General features: G+C 35.3%; 1 protein-coding gene across 2 annotated transcripts in view; it reads right to left on the bottom strand.

Annotated features, from left to right (window-relative positions):
• Positions 1-20,278, bottom strand: part of MAGI3 (membrane associated guanylate kinase, WW and PDZ domain containing 3) — a 285,866-nt gene that overhangs the window by 240,036 nt on the left and 25,552 nt on the right. The gene's annotated exons all lie outside the window — the stretch shown is intronic.

Genomic DNA, 20,278 nt, shown 5'->3' with positions numbered 1-20,278 from the left:
TAGGCTGAGGGTCAAGAATTCATGTAGCCATTTAAAAGTCAGTCAAAAATAATCATCTTTGGTGAAATTCTATGAAATAGAAAACCAAAGAGGCTATTACTACAAACGAACGCTTATTAAGTGTCCACTATGTATTTGGCATTGTGCAAAACACTAAAATCTAATTTCCCATGAGTAAAAGGAATTTAGAATTTCAACTCTGAATCTTAAAATATGTAAGACATACTGCTAACGGGGGACAAAAGTGAATAACCAAGAAAAGAGTTAACTACTAAGGAAAATAGTATATTAACTTAAACATACTTGGTATGTAAAACATACATATTGCATAACAACAAAATATGTAACTATAAAAATCAAAAGTGATGACTAAAGATAAAAATTTTGCAAGAATATAACATTAAAAGGCTCACGGATAAAAAATGGTTTGGGGCCAAAATGAAAAAACAAGGCCTTGCTAAAAAGCAGAATGATACTAAACTTGCTAAAAAGCAGTATGATTAAAAATACTGCACTTGCAATAAGTTTCATGAATGCAAGAACCTTCCTTGTCTGTTCTGTTTACTTCAGCACAGTGACTGAAACAGCACAGTGACTGAAACAAAAACTGAAATATTTGTTGAACAGCAAAAGATAAATAAGAAACTGATCCTTGTCTTCAAACACCTTACTTAGGAGATAAATTTTTAATCACAATTCAACATTAACCAGTGTTATAATACAGTGTGTTATAAAATAGAGAGGCACAGAGGACAGAGGAGATTCTCTCAATAAAGAGAGCAGCTGTAAAAACTGAATGGTCTTGTTCCATCCCTTGAATTTGGGCTGACCTGATTTGTTTTATTCACAAATTATTTAGGGAATGCTTACTAAGTAACAGGTGTTGTTCTAAGCACTGAAAATATAGTATAACTAGTACGCTTTTGTGTGTGTGTGTGTGGTGGTGGTGGAAATAAGGTCTCGCTATGTTGTCCAGGCTGATCTGAAACTCCTGGGCTCAAGCCATCCTCCCACCTCAGCCTCCCAAAGTGTTGAGATTACAGGCATGAGCCACCTTGCCTGGCCTATCAGTGTGCTTTTAATGATTAACTCACAACCCTCAAATGTAGTGGCAAACAGCAAACACCATTTAGCTCATGTTGACAATTTGTACTAGATTCAGCAAGTGGTTCTTTTGGTTTTGGCTAGGTTCATTTATGCATTTGTGGTCAGAAGATAATCTGGTATCTTCTGGGTAGCACAGTACAGCTACCAGGGTACAGCTCTAATATCACGAATCAGGGCAATGAAGGATGAATTTGGAGCTGAGAGGCAATTAATTGGTAACTGGCACATGCTCCCATTTCATCTCTCAAAAGACTTTAAAGTGGCCACAACTTTTTAAAAAATCACATCCAGGAAAGAGATAAGAATAAAAATAAGAAAATACATAAGTAATCAAATTAAATCACAAATTGTGACTCAATGTCTGTGTGATTAAATTTCTAAATAATTATGATTACCTGTGGGGTTTTTAATGGGGCATAATAAGAATATAAAGCTCCTCTTTTAAAATGGGGCTGTTATTCTCAACTACGTACGCAAAGGTTACAAAAAAAAGACAAAAGAATATACCGTGTTAAGTCACAGTTCTCTAAATGGTTTATTATTATCTATGAGTTTGTATTTTCCAAAATTTTTTCACATAATTATTATTACTTTTTAAGTTAGGGAAATTTTTAAAAATTGTTTTGAAGTTTAACTGGTCACTAAATATCAATGAATGGGATTAAAGCTGTATAGCCTCTTATGTAACAGGATTCTAAATTCCTTTGAGAGAGCATACATTAGAAGGAAATCATTTCTGCAAAGTAAATCCTGAAGTTTTAGGTTATTTCCTAATAGCTATGGATTTAGAGAGAATAAACCAAATGTTAATCCCTTCAAATGTTATGAACTGCACCAGCAAATTTATAGTGCTCTATTTAATGACTCAGGAGTACAGCTCTAAATGAAAACAAACAAATGAAAAATCTCCTAGAAATAAAAAATCAGCCAGAGCAGGAGATCTGATCATAGTTGCCTCTCTGGTTTTATAGAATGCACAGACCCAGTAGTACCTGAAGGCAGAATCACATCACCTCTCACAAGCTCAACATAGTGCCAACTGTCAGCCCCATGGTCCATCTCCCACAGGTTCTTCACTGAAGAAAATATCACAAATGGCCATTAATAGAGGAAATTATGCTTACCCTCATTAAAAATCAAGGGATGCAAATTAAAACCATACATATACCATTCTATGACCACCAGGATCAGAATAATAACAATAATACTGTTTATTTATTATTATTATTTGTAGAAATGGAGTCTCACTATATTCCCTAGGCTGGTCTTGAACTCCTGGCCTCAAGTGATCTGCCTTGGCCTCCCAAAATGCTAGGATTACAGGCATGAGGCACTGTGCTTGGCAGAAGAATTTTAAAAGTCTAAAATACCAACCGTGCAAGAGGATGTGGAGCAACAGAAACTTATACCTTATTGATATTGTAGAAATTCTACATATTTATGGTTACAGGGTACAATCCTGTCTTATTATCAGTATTAAAAATATCTTCTCCAAATTTCTGATTTGCCTTTTTTTAATAGTGTCTCCTGATAAATAACTCTTTAAGTTAGCCAAATTTATTTTTTTCCTTCATGATAAACATAAAATCCTTCCTCTAAAAAAAGAAACAGCCTATAGTCCCAGCTACTTAGGAAAATGACTTGAAGGCAGGGAGTTTCAGTCCTGTCTCGGAAACATATAAAGACCCAATTATTTTAAAAAAAAATTAACAAAAATTTAAAAACAACCCTTCCCTATCCTACGGTCATAAACAAATGCCCTTATATTGAAAATTTTAGTTTCGTTCCGCACATTTAAGTGAAAAAGTATAGCACAGTGGTTAAAAGCATAGACACTGGAGCCAAACTACCTGGTTAAAATGTGGCTCTGCTACTGTGACCCTAGGCAAATTACTTGACTTCTCTGTGCTTGCCTCAGTTTCCTTATTTTAAAAAATGAAGGTAACTAACATGATAAAAAGAGTAAATGTATATAAAGTGCTAGAACAAGGTCAATAATATGATATGTACAACATAAGTGTTGGCTATTTTTATTAAGCCTTTAATTTGCCTGAAATGGATTTTTATATAGGGTGGGAAGTAGAGATTCCACTTCATTATTTCCCATGTAGATAACCAATTGTCCCAGCAATATATAGTGAACAGTTTATTCTTTTTCCACAAACTTGCAGTGTCACTCTGACATACATTAAGTTTCCATAAAGGTCTGCTTCTGTGCCTATATTCTGCTTCACTAGTCTATTTATCTATCTCTGTGAAGCTACCATTCCATAAAATTATAAATTATTGACATCAGTAATATAATACTACATAGTGTAGATCAAGTGCCTGCTCCCTAACTTGTTCTTCTCCAAGTTTCCAGGATAATTTAACCTCTGCAAATTTTAAAATAAGTTGCCAAATTTCATTTTTAAAAACCACAGGAATTTTTGCATGAAATTGCATGAATTTACAAATCATTTTGTGAATAAATGACATAATTATGATATTCAGTCGCCCTATCTGAAAATATTTTTTCTCTCCATTTAGGATTTTTAATTTTCACTCAATAAAATCTTATTACCTTCTCTGAAAAGATCTTACACGTCTGTTCACACTTACATCTTGATATACTTTTGTGAAATTATAAATATTGTCTTTTTTAAAATAGATTTTGGTTTTAGGTTTACTTAAATACTATTTATTTTTAATCATTACCTTATATCCAACAACTATTCTAAACTATTGATTTTTCTGTAGACTCCTTGGACTTTTCTACATAGACAATAGTATCATCTACAAATAATACCACTTTGTTTCTTCCTTTCCAACTCTTATACCTTTCATCTCTCTGCCCTGTGTCATTACACTGGCTACAATTTCCAACTGAAGATATATTTTAAATAACTTACAAATAAGTTATATATTAATGTCTAATATAAAATAGAAATAGTGAAGGCAAGTATCTGTTACCCAGGCTGTAGCACAGTGGCATGAACATAGCTCACCGTAACTTCGAACTCTTGGGCTCAAGCAATGATCCAGCTTCAGTCTCCTGAGTAGCTAGCACTATAGGCATACACCACCATGCCAGGTTAATGCTTTTTAATTTTTTTGTAGAGATGAAGTCTCACTCCAACGCCCAGGCCCCAGCCCCTTTTTACTCCAAGTTTCCAGGTTACCTACTAAGTCTGTGTATGTCCCCAGGTTATCCAGTGGTTTCAAAGCTCGCTGGCTTCCCTAGTCTCCTGCTCATTCATTTTTGTAGTTATCTATTCATTTAAAATGACCCTTTGTTGTCATGCCTTTTTAAATCAAATATGTTTTAAATGTTTTATAACTGATTCATTGAGCCATATTATCAGAAAAATAAATCCAATTAATGTTTTCTTGACTGTTCAACCTAATGCCATAAGTCATATGAAGCTTTTGAACATGTCCTAGCTTAAAACAACTGTTGTAGAAGTTACTTTAGGATAGTCTATTCCAACAGGAAAATTCCTTTAGAACAAGAATTTAATAAGTCAGTTCATTTGGTTGATGAAGAAATCAAAGACATTTAAATGTAGAGATACTTCTATTAGAACAATCAGCCAGATAACTGATCTAGTACGAACACAATTTGAGAACTATTTTAAAAACATGAGATGATTTACTTCAATAGTGTTCTATTTAAATCAGAACAATTCACTTTCCAGTCATATATCATGCATCATGAGTTATACCAAATTAAACAGCAATTCTATTGTAATTATGTCCCCAAACACCTCTTTTCATATTCTAAAAAAAGTCACAAAGCCAAATGCCATATATGACTTTGTATAATATTACTCAGACATTTCAGCCAAAAAGTCTCAGTTTACAGTAATAGAGGGCCTCACTCATGAACTACAAGAACAATGGCTCCATATCTGATCAATGAGTTCTGTTAAGTATAATGCTTCCATTTATTTGCCAAAAATTTGAATACCTAGTATGTGCCAGGCCTTGTGCTAAGTACTAGAAATGATAGAGCAGTATGTAATTTCCAAAATCAGCAGCTACTCCAACCTCTTCCCTGGTCCTAACACCTTCATAGACTCCACTCTGATAAAATAAGAAGAAAAAAGAAATGTATTTATTCACTTTTTTCCCCCCTTACTTCTATATTATATGTTAAAATCCTACCCTGTGGTTTGCATTTGTGGCCTGAATAACTGATATTCAGAATTATCTGGAAAAGCTTATTTGCAGAGGTGCAGATAAAGGAATGGCAGTGTTTCACTAAGTGTTTCACTTAGTGTTTCTGAAACACTAAGGCCAGTGTTTCAGAACCAGTTGTTTAGTTAGGAAAAGAACCAAGTCAACTATCCAGCCTTCATGGTGAGGCAGGAGAATAGGGTCTGGAGGCAGGGAACCTAAGGCCAATTCATGCTGACTTCTCAGAGCTGAATTAAAAGGAACACCCTACCTCTCCACATCCAACTAACAAAGGGATCAGAGGCTACTCCCTTTGTAATACCCCTACTTTTTCTGCAGTTGCAGATGAAAAATGAAAGTACCTCTGACTGGTCTTTTCCTGCAACCAAACTGGTCACGGGCCCAGTCTTCATTTGCATAGGAGTACAGCTTTGTAACTTCACTTCAGCCTCTGACTGGTCACTTTCCGCAACCAATCACACGTTTGCATAGGGTGTAACTATGTAACTTCACTTCAGCCTCTGATTGGTCACCTTCACAAGCAATCAGACTGATTGTGGGCCACTACTTCATTTACATAGGGTGTAAACCAAGTTACCAATGGGAAACCTCTAGAGGGTATTTAAACTCCAGGAAATTCTGTAACAGGGGCTCCTGAGCCACCTCCTGGAGCCCACTCCCACACTGTGGAGTGTACTTTCATTTCAATAACTACATGCTTTCGTTGCTTCATTCTTCCATTGCTTTGTGCATTTTGTCCAATTCTTTGTTCAAAATGCCAAGAGCCTGGGCACCCTCCACTGGTAACAATAGCTCAATATCACTTTGGATTTCTTGTTGTCACGTATGCAGCTAACAATGTAAACAGTAGTAAACTGTGATGAAAAAATGCTAGTGGACATTGACAAGGTGATTCCAGAATTTATATGAAAATTTAAATGATTAGCAATAGCTGAGGCAATAGCCAAAAACAAAGTTGGAGGACTTATACTACCACTCTGATTTATGATAAAGTGACAGTAATTACAAAAGTATGTTCTACAGTAAAGACTGACAATAGAATAGAATAGAGCTGCACTGTCCAATATAAGAGCCACAAGACACATGTGAGTGCTGAGCACCTAAAATGTAGCTAGTGTAATTAAGGAACTGAATTTGTAATGTTTAAATTTTTAATTAATTTAAATTCAAGAACTGATAAGTGATTCAGTTACTGGAAAACTCTGAAGTATGATTTGGACAAATTTAGGCATATGAACCTACTTATTCAACTGTGATTGTATGAAACCTAAATACAGATCAAGTATTTCTGGTGAAAATTTAGAGTCTAACTTGAGACGTGCCACACATGTTAAATTTATGCCCAATTTCAAAGACATAGTACCAAAAGATGTAAAATATCTCATTAATAATTTCCTATTGATTACATGTTAATATTTTCACAGGTAGGGTTCAATAAAACATGTTATTAAATAAAATTCATAAATTTCTTTTTACTTTTTAAGATATGGTCATTAGAAAATTTAAAGTTACACATATGGCTCACATTTGCGGCTTGCATTATATTTCTACTGAACACTATAGTGGTGCAGAAAGAGTTGGACCAGTTGCCACTGGTATAGTGAGTCCAGAAAGAGTTCCACATATAGAGACCTCATTTATAAGAAAGGCAATACTGCAAATGTGGTGAGCAAAGGATGTCTTTTCAATAAATAGAGCTGAATGAACTAAAAATCCATATGGGGAAAAAATGAATCTTGAGCCCTCACATAATAAATAAAAATGCCCAATTCCAGATAGACTGTGTATCTAAATGTGAAAGTCAAAGCAATAAAGCTGTTAGAAGAAAACAAAGAGTATCTTCATTACCTTGGGCTTGCCGGATATTTCTAAGCAGAATTCAGAAAGTATTAATCATTTTTAACAACAAGTTGAACTACACTAAAATTAAGAACTTCTCTTCATCAAAAGATACCATTAAGAGAGTGAAAAGGCAAGCCAGAGTGAGGAAAAAAGCCATTAGAGCAGAGAAAGCACAAAAAATGGAGAATATGAGGAATGGGGACACACACACACACAGAACACATTCATTGTATATACTTTAATGCCTCAACATTTGACTATTGCTTTCCTGTTAATATGTTCCACTTAAGAAAAAGTTCAAGTAACTAAAGTTTACCCATTCAAGAAACAAAATTTTAGTGAGCCAATTTTGATTCATTTTAAAAATAGTTATATACATGTATTTCTTGTTGATGAGTTATCCTCAAAAAAAAAGGCAGCGTTGGAAAAATTACCCTCAAATTAAAATTAATAAAATATTTTAAAACATGATTGAGACTTTCAGTCCTGACAAGCTAGCTTAGACTGATTTCTCTTGTTCTTCGCCTGTATATACAACTATAAACCCAAGAAATACTGCAAGAGACAGCCAAAAGAAAACTTTGGAAGGTACGGTAGTAAGAGGACAGCAAACTAGTTTGGGATTTCAGGACTATATGTGCGCTCTACTCTACAGAAGAAAGACAGCCAGTCTCAGCATGACCCAACCCCCAATTTGGTACAGAAGGCAGTCCAGGTAGGCTCATTCCTCCCCAGGATTGAACAGGAATACTTTCAACAACACCAGGTAAAGCTGACAAGCCAAAGGCAAGAGGGTTTATGACTGGGAAGCTTGCTAATAAGCAGCCAGGGGAAGCAATCTCCTTCTCCCACAAGGTCTGAGATTCTCTTGTCCCACAAAGGGAGACTGGGTTAGGGGGCCAGATGGCACTGGCAAGAGGGATTCCTTCAAAAGCGTCTCTCCTGAGATGCATCTTTGGCCTCAAAGGCCTGAGACTCCCTTTTCACCCAGAGGTGGCCCAGCCTGGGCAAAACCCTTCTGCGTCCTCTGGCAGTACCAAGAGGGAACCATGGGAGCCCCAGTGGTATCAGATAAACTTCACAGATCAAAATAACATCACAAAGACTCTGGGACTTAAACATCATTGAAATCACAGCCCACAAAATGTGGCAGGATTTCATGCTAAACCTAAACAGGGTGACTGTCTGTAACAAGTAATATATGTATACATACACAAATATATAAAGAGAGGGGGGAGAGAGACATATATATGATCATATATATATATAGATAGATACAGATATATATAGAGAGAGAAATAAAAGGGCAGAGTTAAGCTCTAACATATTAATAATTACCTTAAATGTAAATGGTCTAAACATACTCATTAAAAGACTAAAATTGGCAGCATGCATACAAAAAAGATGAACAAACTATAGGCTGTCTACAAGAACTTGGTCCAAATTCAACATTAAGTAAGCTAAAAGTAAAAGGATAAAAAAAATTATATCATGTAAACATTTTAAAAAGCTGAATTAGCTAAATCAACATCTGCTAAAGTAGATTTCAGAGCAAAGAAAATTATTAGAGACAAACAAGAATATTACACAGTGATAAAAGGGTCAATCTACTAGGAAAACATAATAATTCTAAATGTGTATGTACCAAATAACAGAGCCTCAAAATACACGAAGCAAAACCTGACAGATTTGAAAGGAGACACAGACAAGTCCACAATTATAGATGGGGACTTCAACATGCTGCACTCATCAACTGATAAAACTACTAGAAGGAAAATCAGCAAGGTTATTTTGAACAGCAAAATTAACTAACAATTTAATTGACATAAATAGAACACCCCACCCAACAACAGCAGAATATACCTTTTTTTAAGCACCAATGGAAAATCCATCAAGAAAGGCCATATCTTGGGCCTGAAAACAAACCTCAGCAAATGTTTTAAAATTGAAATCATAGATTGTGTTCTCTGACCATAATGGAATCCAACTAAAAGTCAATGACAGAAAGACAATAGGATAATCTCTAAACATATGAAAATTAATCAACATACTTGCAAATAATCCACATGACAAACAGGAAGTCTCAAAGGAACATTTAAAAATACACAGAATTGAATGAAAATGAAAATATAAAATCAAAATATGTGGAATGTAGCTAAAGCAGTGCTGACAGGAAAATTTATAGCATTAAAAATTTATAGTAGAAACAAGAAGAGGTTTCAAATCAATAAGTTATTACCTCAAGAAACTAGAAAAAGAAGAGCTAAATAAACCCAAAAAAGCGTAAGAAAGGAAATAAAGATAAAAGCAAAATGAATGATATTGGAAATAAAAAAATCAATTAAACAAAAAGCTGGTTCTTTGGAAGGTTTTTAAAAACATCAAAATTTAGTAACCTCTATGTAGGAAGACTAAATAGAGACAAAAATAGAGAAAATACAAATCACCAATGTCAGGAATGAAACAGGGTCTATTACGACGGATCCTGCAGTCATTTAAAGGATAATAAAGGAATATTATGAACAATTTTATACTCATAAATTCAATAATTTTGAAGAAATGGACCATTCCTCAAAAACCACCCAACCAAGATGATGAAAATCTGAATAGTCCTATAAACATTTTAAAAATTGAATTTGTAGGCCGGGCGCAGTAGCTCACACCTGTAATCCCAGCACTTTGAGAGGCTGAGGTGGGCAGATCACGAGGTCAGGAGATGGAGATCATCCTGGCTAACACGGTGAAATCCCGTCTCTACTGAAAAATACAAAAAAATTAGCCGGGCATGGTGGCGGGCGCCTGTAGTCCCAGCTATTCGGGAGGCTGAGGCAGGAGAATGGCGTGAACCCAGGAGGCGGAGCTTGCAGTGAGCTGAGATCGCGCCACTGCACTCTAGCCTGGGCGACAGAGCAAGGCTCCGTCTCAAAAAAAAAAAAAAAAATTGAATTTGTAATTTAAAGGCTTTGAAAAAAGAAATCTCCAGGCCTAGCCTATTTCACTGGATAATTTTACCAAACATGTAAACAAAAATTAATACCAGTTTTTTGTTTGTTTTGAGACGGAGTTTTGCTCTTGTTGCCCAGGCTGGAGTGCAATGGCGCGATCTCGGCCCACTGCAACCTCCATCTCCCAGGTTCAAGTGATTCTCCTGCCTCAGCCTCCCAAGTAGCTGGGGTTACAGGCGCCTGCCACCACACCCGGCTAATTTTTCATTTATTTACTTATTTAATTTTTTGTATTTTTAGTAGAGACGGGGTTTCACCATGTTGGTCAGGCTGGTCTTAAACTCCTGACCTCAGGTGATCCACCCACCTTGGCCCCCCAAAGTGCTGGGATTACAGGCGTGAGCCACCACGCCTGGCCCCAGATTTACATAACGTGCTAATCTCTTCTAGAAAATAGAAAAAGAGGGAACATTTCCCAACTCATGAGCCAATATTACCTTTTAATTTATGGTCACATTAAAACCTTTATATGAATGCTCATACCAGCTTTATTCATAATAGCAAAAAACTGGAATCAGTCTATGTCTCTCAACAAGTGAATGTTAAACAAAAATACTACTCAGTAATGAAAAATTGGTATAATTGCTACATGCAACAACTTGGATGAATGTCAAGGAGATTATGCCATTCCCAAAAGGTTATATATCACATAATTCCATTGAGATAACAGTTTTGAAATGACAAGATTATAGAAATAGAAAACAGATTAGTGGTTACTTTGAGGTGTATTTCTAGACTGCTCTTGTTTTTGCCCACATAATGTCATTCTTCCTGGATGTGGGGTAGGAAGGAGGGGTGGCAAAGAGGTGGGTATGGTTCTAAAAGAGCAGTAATAAGAGAGACGCTTTTGGTGATGGAACTGTTCTGTATCTTGTCTGTGGTGCTAGATACACAAACCTACAAAAATGGTAACATTGTATAGAACTAAATATACATATGATGTCAGTGGCGGCCCATGTGGAGTGGTCACTGCGAGGATGCCAGCTGCAGCGGGGGGCGGGGGGGGAGGAGGCGGGGGTGGCTGGAGCTGCACACTCCTTGGAGCTGGCAGGGGCTAGGAACAGGTGATCCCAGCAGGAGTCCTGCGCCCTACTGAGTTGGCAAAGTGGGAGCCCGCACTCCCTAGTGCAGGTGCCACCCAGCAGCAGCTCCAGACTGGGTATCCTTGCGCTCTTGCAGGGCGGGAAACCCCCTGCCCCCGTGGGCTCAGAAGTGCCTGCACCTGCTCCCTGGCTTCTCCCTGCCCAGACTCACAACTAGGCCGGGTGTGCAAGCACTTGGGGTGGCGCTGACACACCAGCCCCCGCCCCCACCCCACCCGCCACCTCAGTCCCCTCCAGAAACTGCTTCTGAGGCTGAAACTTTGGATGCCGACAAGCATGGAAGGGAGGCTCCTGGCAGACAGATTCCCAGGCGGGAAAGGGACGGTCCCTGGTGAAACCTCACCTTCAAGCAAGGGAAGGCCTGAAGCCTGGAGGCCGGGCTGCCAGTACCGGGTGGAGTCTGAGACTAGGAGTGAGAACTTCCTTGATGCCTTTTGGCCAATGGGATGGTGCTTTTTCCAGGCCTACCCATGGCTGCGCATGGACCAATCAGCACACACTTTCTCCCTTCTGTGCCTATAAAAACCCCCAGACTCAGCAGGGCCCAGTGGCTCACGCCTGTAATCCCAGCACTTTGGGACGCTGAGGTGGGCAGATCATGAGGTCAGGAGATCAAGACTACCCTGGCTAACATGGTGAAACCCCGTCTCTACTAAAAATACAAAAAATTAGCTGGGCGTGGTGGCGGGTGCCTGTAGTCCCAGCTACTCGAGAGGCTGAGGCAGGAGAATGGCGTGAACCCGGGAGGTGGGGCTTGCAGTGAGCTGAGATCAGGCCACTGCACTCCAGCCTGGGCAAAAGTGCGAGACTACGTCTCAAAAACAGAAACAAAAACAAAAACAACCCCCCCCCCCCAAAAAAAAAACAACGAATACTTACCAGGACAACCTGCCTGCAGATAGGAACTACGCGCTTTGGGTCTCTTCTCCACTGAGAGTTGTTCTGTTGCTCAATAAAGTTCTTCTCTGCCTTGCTCATCCTCTAGTTGTCCACATAATCTCATTCTTCCTGGATGTGGGACAAGAACTCAGGACCTACTGAATGGCAGGAGCCAAAGGGGTATGTAACACATTCTTGGTCGGCTCACCAAGCTGTGGGCAGTGACATACTCTCAGACTGCAGAAGTGAAGGGTGGCAACCCTTCTGGAGGCCCAGACCTCAGGATTCCCCAAGCCAGAGTTTCTGTAACACTATAGCCCTCCCGCCCTCCACCAGCACCAGGCAGCCACACATGCAATGGGAAGTAGTGGTGGGGCCGGATCAGCCCCGGAGCTGCAAGCCAGAGCTGGGTAGTGAGACTGAAAGAGCTATAACACTATTGGGCCAAAACATGCCCCCCGAAACACGCCTCCCCCACTCGCCACACTGAGGGCAATAGGGTTCTGCTGTTCCTGGTATCTCTCAGCTTTCAGGCGCCACCACGTTCCCTTATCCAGACACTAGTGCCCGCAGCAAAAGCTGCTTGCGGTATGTCTGATATAGATGCACCCTTGCATGGAGCAGGCGCCTGTGCCAGCGCCGGGAGCTGCCTGCCCCGCCACCCCGCCCCGCAGCAGCTGGCATGCCTGTCTGTGCGCAGTGGCCAGACCCCACACTCGCTCACTCACATGCCCCTCACCGCTCTGTCCTGGCTCACCCTTGGCAGGTATGGGATCCGGGCAGGCATCATGAGCCAAACGCAGCCTGCCAGGCCAAGTGGGCAGAACGAGCCCAGCAGGTGCGAGCAAAACTCAAGTAGAGGTGCCACCGGCACAGAAGTTTCCGGCTAGTGAAGCAACACCCTAAGGATGCTGTCACACATACACATGCACAAATGAATAGAAGTAAAACTAGGGAAATCTGTTAAGATTGGTGGTATCAATGTCAATATCCTGACTGTGATATTATACTGTAGTTTTGTAAGAATGTTACCATTGGTGCAAACTAAGAGAAAGGTATACAAGATCTCTATTATTTCTTATAACTACATGTGAATTTAGTTAGCTCAATAAAAGTTCCAATTAAATAAAAAACAAGAATTGCTATCTAAGCTTACTCCCTTACAGTCAGTAAAAGGGTAAAGAGAGAGAGATGGGCAGGGCATGTTTTACATAAAGTTTTAAAGTCAGTTCACACTAATGATAAGAGGTGAAATTCCAAAAACAACATGAATTCTAAGAAAGCACTCAGTCCAGCATCCAGGTCACCAAATTCCACATCAGACAATCAGTAAGCAAAGCCAAATCCAAACACATATAGATTGAAAAAAAAAAAATCAAGGTGGTTTCAGACATTAGCGTATAGCAAGAATCCAAGAGCAGTCCAGAAATACACCTCAAAGCAAATACAGAAGTAATTACAGAGCCATAGTCCCTTATATCTGGTTCCTTGTTTTAAGATTGGCTACTTCCTACTGGCTGTAGATAAAACAAAAGATCAAGTTTATGAAGAATCATATATTAAGAGTATGGTCCAAGTACCTGGTACAAGCTTCACATAACATTTATTAAAATACTGAAGAAAGGTAGGGAATAATTCATGAATGAATACATAAAAGTTGATGGACCCTCATCCCATAAAAAGACACAATCACAGAAATTTTGCATGCAGCTTCAGAGGGTTCTTGAAGGCTCTAAAGCCTGGATTTTATGAAACCTTGGTTTAGAGTCTGCATTTTGAGGAAACTAACGAATTAGGTCACTTGCCTCTTTAAAGCAGAGAGTTAGATGAGACAACTTGTCAAAGCCCTTTCTAATACTATTACTTAATGATTTATACTCTGGTCATATCCTCAAATGGGACTATCTCTTTTTCACTGTCAAATGAATAGCACAAAATTTTTAACTTGACATTGGATTTATCTAAGAGGACCCTTAAGCATATTTACCATGTGGGACAGGCTTGAAGTATAAGGAAGAAGCTACAGAAACCATGGAAATTTTTTGTGTATCATTAGTAAGTCATACTTAAATAGAAAACATGAGGCACAACAGCCTCAGGGAAAAAAGGTAAATACCATGATGCTGCACTATGCCAGACTGGTTAGAAAATATGTTCAATTTCACTCTGTTTCAGCAAAAATACCTTTCAAGAAAAAAATACAGTTAGCCCTCTCAAAAAAAAAAAAAGTTTTAATCTATAAGGTCATTAAAAATGTATGGAGTAAACAAATTTGCTACATAATACATTATGAGATGTCTGAAAGTACATAAACGTTTTCAGCTCTCCCAATGCAATATTCACTGACTACCAGCTTATAAAAGCCACTCCCCCCATGTACAGACATTTGACTTGTATTCCCTGAGATACAGAAAAGCTTTTTGAGTCTACCTGAAAGTGAACTACTAACTAGATCTCTCAACTAAAACTACTGAAATTGGTTCATATTGGTTGGTTATAATCAAAACCATGAAATATTCAACACAGATGAACAGATGCTATGTTCCTCACCTAAAGCCTTCACATAGGCCTATTAAATTCCAAAAATTTTTTTTCTCCTATTTGGAAAAGTGTAAGATTAAATATTCAAACTCCTTTCCACATAACTTTTTAGGAATGCCATCCATTCAAATTGTTAAAAAGTCTGAGTATTTTTCACCTGAATGGAAGAATGAGTCATTCAAAACAAGTGAAAATATATTTAACCCAAAAGAACTTCATCAAACAAAAGTAGGTTTGATTGTCTAAGCAGTAGGTTCCTAAATCTACAGCCCTTGTTTTCAGTCTTTCTTTTAGGCCTTATGTTTACTGTTGTATTGAAAGGGGGCAATAAAGCAATACAGCAACTAATGGAGTAAAAGTTGAATTCCTTAAGGCAGGGATTGTTTCATATCCAAATTATAATAGCACTGAGCTATGCATAGAGAATCATTTGATCTCAGGGTTGGCAAGGGTCTAAGGCTCGTGTAGACCCACCAATGTTTATAGATCCTATCTACAACAATTCTGGGAAGAGGTTGTTCATCCTCTATTCAACACTGCCAATGTCTAGGACATGCTGCTGCTTTCTGAGACTGCCCACTCCATCCTTACAGCTGATGGTTAGAAAGTTCTCCCTTAATGTGAGTACAAATCTGTCTCTGTAATTTCCACCCACAAATTCTAATTCTATCCCTTTGGACTGCACAGTATCATCACAAAGATCCTTCTAAGAGGGTAGTAGGAGGGTCAAAGTGAGAGAAGGAGATGTGACAACGGAAGGAGAGGCTAGACTGATAACGCTCTGAAGATGGAAGAAGGGGCCATGAGCCAAGGAATGCAGGCAGGCTCTAGAAACTTAAAAAGGCAAGAAAATGGATTCTTCCCTAGCGCCTCCAGAAGGAATGCAGCCCTCCATACCCACTTAGACCTCTGACCTCCAGAACTGTAAGATAATAAATCTATGTTATTTTATGCCATTGAATTTGTGGGAATCTGTTACAGCAGTAATGGAAACCAATCACTCTCTTTGCAAACCAAGAAGAAAAAGATGTCTCCAACCACTCTCCAAAAATACAGGTCTTGCTCTTGGGATATTCCCAATCTTTCTTTTTTCTAAAACTCCATGCTTTCTCTTCCTCCTAGCCCTGCACTCTACACCCCCGGCCCAAAAGAGCCTCTTACACTTTCTCTCCAACAAAGATGCCTAAAGCCCTATCCATTTGGTTTACTTGCCCTCACCAAGCATAATCACAAAGTTCACTGCTCAATATCAAGTTGAAATGAAACAACTGTTCAGAACTCTGAACAGTTCTGATCTTCTAAAAGATAAAAAGGCCTCATTCCTCTATTCCTCCCAGACTGAGTAATAAAAATATAAGTTAACCTGTAGAGTCCCCAGGTTTTTCCCATCTATAAGGATTTAAGAGTACAGAATGTAGATTCGATAAATGACTTCTCAATTGAGAGTTTCAGTCATATGACTCCTTAATTAATAAAGCTAATGTGGATATTGAAGATAAAAGTAGAAAATCCCTATATAATGTGTATGATTAAAATTTCCTAAAAATGGGCCCCCTAAACTCTATATTTACTTTTACTTATCATGTAAACTATTTACATTATAAGAATTATAAAAATCAAAAATCAATTAAACAAGTACTGCATTAGTTAAGCCAAATGTTTTTACAAAATATTTAGTTATATAATAGCTTTATCTGCCAACATTAATTTCTTCCAGGAAAACAATGATGTAGCAAAAAAATAAGTATTTGATAAATGTACTGTAATATATATTGTTCCTGTAAAATTCACTTTAAAATCTTTAAAGTTGTTCTACAACACTTCTGTTCATAGATGCTAAAGTTTAGTGTACTAGTCATTATATTTTGGAATTTTATCAGATATAAAATGATTCACTATCATATTCTCTCATTAATTTTCTATACATAAGTGCAAACAGGTGTCTAAATACTCTAATCAAATATATATTTATTGAGGACCACTAGGCACAAGCCCTATGTTAAAGACAGCAGGAGATTCAAGCACATGTAAGAAATGGTCCTCAAACTCCATGTGCTTTCCATTTTGTGTAAGAAGATGGCATATTTATAAATTAAAAAAAGAGAAAGAAGAAGACTACAAGGCAGTATTACAAGTGAATAGCATAAATAGTTAAATCCCCTAAACAAGGTCAAAAGGGAGTGCTCTATGGAATAGAATGGTCAAAGATGTTGAAGGTGGGACTTGATTTGGGTAAGACTCAGAAAGAAATGGAAGAGAAGAACATACCAGATTAGTGAAATAGCACAAGTAATGGCTGGAAAGCAAAAAGCATGTTCAGAGAAAAGTAAGCAACCAAATTAGACACTGTGGAAAATTTTAAGTAGGGAAGTAGAAAAAGATAACAGGAAAAGTGGGTTGGGGACAAACTACACAGCCTAACAAATCACCCATCACAGTGCATTTGAAGTTATCAGACACCAAAACCTTTTAAATAAATGATAAAGGTCTTGAATGCTAGACACATAAGTTTACATTTTCTGTGGTAAACAACACAGATCCCACTGAGCTTTCTGAATAAGAGAAAAATTTACACAAAACTGAAATAGCAGTAGTATACAAGATAAAAAACAAAAACAAAAGACTGAAACCAAGGACCCCAGGTCTTAGGTCGAAAAAGCCCAGACAAGGAAGTGAATATGAAAATAAAAATGAATGGATGAGGATATAAAAAATATTATAAAGAAAGAAAAATTGATAAAACTTGGTAATTAGGTTTTCTTTCTTTTAGGAAGAGGCTTTAAAGAGTCTAATATTATTCTAAAGTATTTGAGTCTAGGTGACAAGAAAAACACATTCAGAAAATATCTATTACCTACTATGCCAATCACTGAGTTAGATGATAGGGATCGAATAATGATCAAGACAATGAAGCACCTCAGTGAGACTTACAGACTAACGGGACAGACAAGTAACTATCAGTTATAATAGTGTGATAAATGCTATGAATGAGGGAAGAAACATATACAGGAGGAATACATAGCCCAACACAGAGATCATGAGAAGAAACTGATTTTAGGCAGAAAATTAAATGGGAAAAAGGATAGGGAAGGAGGGAGTAGGAAAGTAAAAGTGTAGATTTACATTAAGTCCTGTTCTTAAATTGCTCAGTTAAATACAAGAAATTCAAATTAAACTACCATGAGCCCAGGAGTTCAAGACTGCAGTGAGCTGTGATGTCACCACTGCACTCCAGCCTGGGTGACAAAGCAAGACCCTGTCTCTGAAAATAAAAATTAATCTATCAGAAATCAATAAATGTGGTCCCCAATTTAAGATGTGGCTATACTCCAAAATACACTTCTATAATAATTTGATTGTTTAAAACTGAAAACTTTTATTTCGTTGAAATACATTAAAAGGTGAAATTGCATTCTCAAAAGATCACCAATCTACAGGGGGGAACCAGGGAATTTTATGGGGGATTTTTGAAATCTGTATTTTGATTGGGATAGTGATTATATGACTCTAGACATTCATCAAAACTAATATAACCATATGCCTAAAATAGATGAATTTTATTGTATGTAAATTATACCCAATAAATCTGACACTTTAAAAAAGGTCTAAAAGAACAATAGAGAAGTGAAAAAAAGAAAATAAATGAAATTTTAAAATAAAAGTTTTTTTAAAAATCAATTACTAATTGCTAATTCAATGACAATTAGTCAAAGGTGATTCAATAGTTACTTAATATTGTATTAGAAACAAAGTATATGCTAATATCACCCTTACTATTTATAGTACTTTATTTATAACCACTCTCCCAGCAACAAATACTTTCTTAATAAATATGCAACTTTGTCATTTTTATTTGAATAGAACTCTAAACATTCCATTCTGAATTTGAGAAATAAGTCTTAATGCTCAGGTTCTAATCTGAAGTCCATATTTATATCATCATTGCAACCAAACCTATTTAAAATCGAAATCATATTCCTCCTTAAAACCAGCTCTCCTTCATAATCTCCCTTATTCTGTCATTATCTGTATCTCAAGATTTGTTAACTTTGATACCTGATATCTCTTCCTCATCCCAGGCATCAGTTCTACCTATCCTGGGAAATTTGACTCTTCCTTTAATGGTTTCCACGCTAATCTTTAACTCTTCTAGTGTCTCTTACACATCAGTGCCAGATTAATCACATGTTCCCTTATTAATTATATATAATTATATATAATTAATATATTATATACAATTATATATATTTATATAATTATAAATATATTTTTATATATTTATATATACTTATATATATTTATATATATTTTATATATATAAATATATATAATTGTATTTTTTATATAAATTTTTTATATAATTTTTTATATATAATTTTTTATATAAATTAATTAATATAAAATAATTTTAAAATTTTTTTTAATATATATTTTATTTAAATTTAAAATATAAAAATTTAATATTTTATATAAAATATATTTTATATAAAATAATATAAAGATTTATATAAAATAATTAATTTTTAAATATAAAAAATATATATTTATATAAATAATGAATAAATAATTATATATAATTAATATATAATTATATAATTAACATATAGTTATATATTAATTATATATTAACTGTAATTAATATATATAATTAACTATATATAATTAATATATGAAATTTATATATATTAATTATATATATTAATTATATATAATTGATATATATACTTTATATATATTAATTATATATTTATATATGATTAATATATAATTAATATATGTAATTAATATATAATTAATATGTAATTAATTAAATATAATTGATATATAATATATTAATTATATAATTAATATATAATTAATTATATATAATTGATATATAATATAAATTATATAATTAATATATAAATTATATAATTAATATATAATTAATATATCATATATAATTAATTACATAATTAATATATAATTACATATAATTAATATATGTAAATATATAATTAATATGTAATTAATTGCATAATATATGTAATTAATTACATATATTAATATATGTAATTAATTATTTAACATATGTAATTATTTAATATATGTAATTATTTAATATATGTAATTAATTATTTAATATATGTAATTAATTACATATAATTAATAATATAATTAATTACATATAATTTATATATAATTAATTATATAAATTAATTATATAAATTAATTATATAATTAATTATATAATTAATTATATAAATTAATTATATAAATTAATTATATAAATTAATTATATAAATTAATTATATAATTAATATAATTAATCATGTATAATTAATTTATATAATTACTCATGTATAATTAATTTGTATAATTAATCATGTATAATTAATTTGTATAATTAATCATATATAATTAATTTATATAATTAATCATGTATAATTAATTTATATAATCATGTATAATTAATTTATATAATTAATCATGTATAATTAATATATATAAATGTTTTTGACCCCTGCTCAAAAACATTTGGCTTTCACTAGCTTTAGGATCTGACTAGCTTTCAAATCCTCCATAATCAGACCGAATACCATATATACAGTACGACTTTATAAATATAAAATGCACTCATTT

The sequence above is a fragment of the Pan paniscus genome, chromosome 1, assembly GCF_029289425.2.
Source record: "Pan paniscus chromosome 1, NHGRI_mPanPan1-v2.0_pri, whole genome shotgun sequence".
Classification (NCBI taxonomy): Eukaryota; Metazoa; Chordata; class Mammalia; order Primates; family Hominidae; genus Pan; species Pan paniscus.
This window is presented reverse-complemented; position numbering and strand designations above follow the sequence as displayed.